The 5139-nt window shown below is 40.2% G+C and overlaps 1 long non-coding RNA gene across 2 annotated transcripts; it reads left to right on the plus strand.

The window, feature by feature from the left end:
• Positions 1-2099: 2099 nt before the first annotated feature.
• Positions 2100-4540, plus strand: LOC116867981. Of its 2 annotated transcripts, XR_004382706.1 has the most exons (4): positions 2100-2238; positions 2545-2724; positions 4015-4211; positions 4390-4540. It is a non-coding gene; the product is annotated as an uncharacterized LOC116867981 (long non-coding RNA). The 2 variants fall into 2 exon arrangements; XR_004382705.1 differs by having other exon boundaries at positions 4015-4540.
• The last annotated feature ends 599 nt before the right edge of the window (positions 4541-5139 follow it).

Consider the following 5139-nt stretch of genomic DNA (forward strand, 5'->3'; position numbering starts at 1 on the left):
GACATAATTTTCTTAACCTTGCTATTCTCATCTGTAAAATGTGGCTAAAATGCCAACCCGATGATGACTGCTTAAAGATTAAACGTCCATCAGCGGCGTGCCTGGGTGTCTCAGTCGGTTAAGCGGCTGCTTTCTCCTCAGGTCATGATCCCAGGGTCCTAGAATCGAGCAGAGCCCTGGGTTGGGCTCCCTTCTCGGCGAGGAGTCTGCTTCTCCCTCTGTCTGTCACTCCCCCTGCTTGTGCTTGCTCTCTCTCTCTCTCTCTCTCTGTGTCAAATAAATAAATACATAAACAAATAAATGTACATCAGCACGTAACAGTGCCTTGCATATAGTAAAATGTAATATATACTTATTGTTAGCATTACTTTTAATACTGCTTTTATAAATACTAATGATAGTATCATTAGACTTGGAATTAAATACTTGTCACAGGCATTTGTGCCATTTATTGTTTACCTTAAGGCACATTTGAGAATTTGGAGCCACACAAAGTACATTTTCTGATTCTTCCCAAAGCTAGACAGTACCCTGTCCACAGACTGCTCACCACTATTGTAAAGCTTGCTTTCTACGGGAAAACCAAACTGGAAAGTCATGCAATTAAGTGGAAAATTTTATTTTTGTCCACAGATGATATGTGGAATTTGTGCCCCTTTAAAACTTACTTTCTTTTTTGGAAGGAGATCTTTTATTTGGATCACTCAAAAACTTCTGAGTTTCTTCAGTGAGACTGTGCACTAGGTGTCCTCCCTTGTTTCTTTCTCGATAGACCTTGACAGATCCCAGTGAGTTTCTGCTTTCTCAGCTGGTGTCAGCCCAGGCTTCCTTGTCATTGAGCAAGGATGGCGGCTTTTTGCAGCCCAGCTTACATCCTCCTATCTCCATGGAGAAGCTTGCTTAAAAAAAAAAAAAAAAAATCAGACTTCAAAATGATATAAAAACATCATCAGTCATTTTGAGTGTTTTATTATATCTGCCAGAAGATATAATAATTTGATGGTGTTGGACTGTTGCTTAGCATTGTAGTCTCTTTCAGTAATAAAAAAAATATTTTTAATGTTGGCAACAAAAATGAATTGATTTTTTGACCTGACTGATAGTGTTGGGGGATTTAGCATTTGCCAAAATGAACCAAGAAGGCCAGACTGCTTATAAACCCCACAGCCGCCAGCCAGTCTGGTCAACGCCTGGCAACGGACTGACTTCCCCATCAGCTTTGCTCAGTCTCACCTCTGAACTTCCTGTTCCACTGGCCACCACTGTTGCTCGAATCAACCCCATTACAGCCAGGGCTCCAGTGGCGTTATCATGGAAAGATGGAGAAAACGGCTGGTTGGGACCACCACAAGCCCTGGATCATTTCCAGAAGACAGCTTCCCCTCGGGAGCCAATGAATCTGTTTTTTACCAAGAGTTCAAAAGTCTTATCCAAAAAGTCCAGAGCTTCGATAGTTGGACAACTGGTGTTCCAGTGTGATCATGTCTGCCCTTTCAATGTAAGAACTGAAGCACTTTGTAAAACCTGAAAACAGTTTAAGACATTAAAAAGACTCACCCCCTTCCAAAAAAAGGAATTTTCATGTACTGTAGAAACCATTCAGAGGCAAAACATCACATCCTTGTGAATATAATGGGGTCTTGCTTCCCCCTCTTATTTGAACACAACTCTCATTGACTTAAAAGTGACATTTCCAAACTGGCTGCAGGAATGATTTGTCCTCCAAACAAAGCAGGCTGCATTTGTTCTGGTAGAATGGCTTCTCTTTTTTTGTCTCTGGATAATTTGATACAGCATTCATTCATTCAAGTGTGACTCTCATTTGAAAAATTTCTCAATGAGACCATTTAAAAAATATTTTTTAATCTGGAGCTTTCATGACTTCTCTAAGGCTTCTTTCAGCCTTGTCCTTGTCAGCTTAATAGAAATGGCAAAAATTGATTTTTTGAAATAAAATTGTTCCCAGTAAATTTCAACCTAAAATCAATCATTTGTCCCTAAAACCTTGTTTGTACTGAGCATGGGCAATTTGTGTCTACAATTTTAAGACGAGGGATTTTCTAATTGCTTCAAGGAATTTTTTTTTTCCCTCCAGATAAAATGACAAGCTTCCAGCCTTTGGACTTGGAAAGGAAGGGAAGTTACTTAAATCTAGTATCTTCCACATGCCTGGGGCTATTTCAAGAACAACAAATCTCTGAGTGTTTAAAAACAGTGCTGGGGAAATTAGAGCTACAGGTAATATTATTTTCTCTTCTGGGAATGCACCCCATCAAGGGTCAGACTCCATGCTTCCCACCTTCTCCAGTCTCAGGCACTTCCTGGCCTCTGAGGTCAGAATTCCCATAAATTTCAGGACCTGCCATTTTCTCAGGGCAGAGGTGAGACCCAGGAAGAAGAGACCCCACAATCACATCTTCATAAACTCAAACAAGCAGACTTGCAGGGTTTACATTTTAAGCCTATGAATCTTCTTCGTGATGGTTCTCATGTCTCTTGAAATAAACAATGTGGGAAGAAAAATATTATGGTCTCTATTTGCAGCATTTTGTTCTGAAAATAACTGGGACAGGAGAGGTGAACCAGTAGTGGTACATGCGCGGGCAAAGCTCTCTGACTTCACTGCACAATCGTCTCTTCCTCTTAAACAACCAGCTCCCAGTTACCACAATGCCCCTGTGTACAGAGGAAAGCCAAAATTAAAAGGTCTCTTTAATACTCAAGGTAAGATTCCAGTTAAATTTAGGGCTAATGAGAAGGCAGTCTGGTTGGTGATTGTGTTTTGCCTTCAGCTTCTGTTTTTAGCCTGTGAATAAGGTTTAAAGGAATAATGGGCATTTAAAGTCGGTGTGGCCCTTTAAGACATAAGTAACTGAGACCGTCAATGAGATTGTCAAGTATCAAAGAGGTTACTACTACATCTTAAATTTCCCCTTGAGTGAGAAGGGAATGATCAAATTCAGAAACACTTCATTTGATCAAGCTAAATGCTCTTCTTCTTGCTAATCTCCTCCCGAGATTTTGCTCTTCACTTGAACAAATTAACTGAGGGTGAACGATGATCAAAAGAAAAACTTATGAAGAGCAAACGCCATAAATCGCTAGTGAGTCTGAAATACACATCAGAAAAAAATTTTTCTTTAGTCAGATAGAGATCAGAAGCAAAAGACACAGATAGAAGCATGAGATATCTGCTGTAAAATAAACAGAACACAGACACAGTCAGGTTTGGGGCAGGGTTAAGAATGTCACTATATCACAGAGGAACTTTGTGGGCCGGGGCACTTCCCCTTCCTACACCTTTCTTGGCAAGTAGAGTCTGAGTTATGAGGAGCTCCCAATCTATAACCTCCCTATTCCCACCCCATTCCCACACACACACCAGTTTTCTTTTTTATAAATAGGGATCACACAAAGCCCTTGAGCTGAGTTGAAATTAACAGAGGAAACTTACATAGACATTAAGATAGTCACGCTTGAAGAAAGAGTAATCTGAAAATTACTTTTGGAATATAGCCTACAGATATAACTGCCCACATTACCAAAGAACCTGTGTAGAAGGTTATTCATTGTATGTAGTGTTATTTGTAAAGAAGTAATTGGAAACAAACATCCATCAGTTGGGGACCGGCTAAATAAGCCTTATCCCCAACAGTAGAATCACACGCAGTGGTAAAAACGCACTGTATGAGGACGCTTTCCAGGAAGTACTGAGGCTGAACGGTCTACATAGTATGTTATATCTGTAAGAATGGAGAGGAGATAGGAATATATATTTGTATTTACCTAAAGAAACTCTGGAAGGAAACACAAGTTAATGAGAATGTTTTCTAAAGCGGCACAGTCGGAGGTTTAGAGGGTACAGAGTTGGGCACTTCCCCATGAATGACTTTTTTGAACATTTTTGTTTTTTTGACTATGTGAATGTATTATCTATTCAGGATTTTTAAATTTAAAATAATAATAATACAACTCAGTAACAAAACAATCCAATTTTCTTTTTTTTTTGGTAAGTGGCAAATTTGGACACTTCACCAAAGAAAAGAGATGGGTAGCAACGAAGCACATGAAAAGATGCTCGACATCGTTAATCATTAAGGAAATGCAGGTTAAAACCAGAATGGCTCCAGTGAACAAACCTGACATTACCAAGTGCTGAGGAGGATGAGGAGCCCTGGGAATTCATACCCTGCTGGTGGGAATGCAAAATGGTATGGCCACTTTGGAAAGCAGAGTATGTTTCTTGTAACATGGAACATGCATTTACCATATACTGCCCAGAAATCCCACTCCTATGTATTTAACCAAGAGAAATGGCTACATTAAGTCTCTCCATCCAAAAAATCCAACAAACCAGAGCATAAATGTTTATTGTGGCTTTCATTGTAGTCATCCAAACCTGGCAACAACTCAAATGTCTACCAACAGATGATGGCTAACGAGTCATAATTGCTGGAATACCAGTTAGCAATAAAAAGGAAAGACCTGACACATGCCGCTAATGAATGAATTTCAGATGCTTTCTGCTAAGTGAAAGAAACCAGACTCAAAAGGCTACATACAGTGTGATTGCACTTCTGTAACATTGTGGAAAAGGTACTGCTCTAAAGACAGAAAACAGATCAGTGGCCAGGGGCTGTGGGTTGAGAAAGGTTTGGCTACAAAGGGGCTCAAGGGAACTTTGGGGGACAAAGGAATTTCTCTATATTGTGGATGTGGTGTACATTTGTTAAACTTCAAGGAACTGTATCCCTTAAAGGGGTGAATTTTACTGTTATGTAAATTATACCTCAACAAACCTGACGTTAAACATTTTTAATAGTAACATACGAGGGAGACATTGTCAAACTTGTGCTTTAGAAGGGTCACTCTGGTTGCTATGTGGTAAAAACACCAGAGTAAGCAAAAATAAAATTGCAGCTGTTACAGCGGTTCTGTGGGACACCTCCCCTGAGAGCCAGGACCAAAACGGTGGTGAAACTGGACAGAGGCAGGCCCATTAGAAAGAGATTTTGGAGTGACAGATGGGAAGACTTGCTAATGGACTGGCTATAGGTCAGGAGAGACCGAGAGTTATCAAAGGGGACTCCAAAGATTCTTCTATCTCCCGTGTGTCTTCGTCCATCTGGGCTGCTATAA

This window comes from Lontra canadensis, unplaced genomic scaffold (genome assembly GCF_010015895.1).
Source record: "Lontra canadensis isolate GAN:19392208 unplaced genomic scaffold, GSC_riverotter_1.0 scaffold13, whole genome shotgun sequence".
NCBI classification, from domain to species: Eukaryota; Metazoa; Chordata; class Mammalia; order Carnivora; family Mustelidae; genus Lontra; species Lontra canadensis.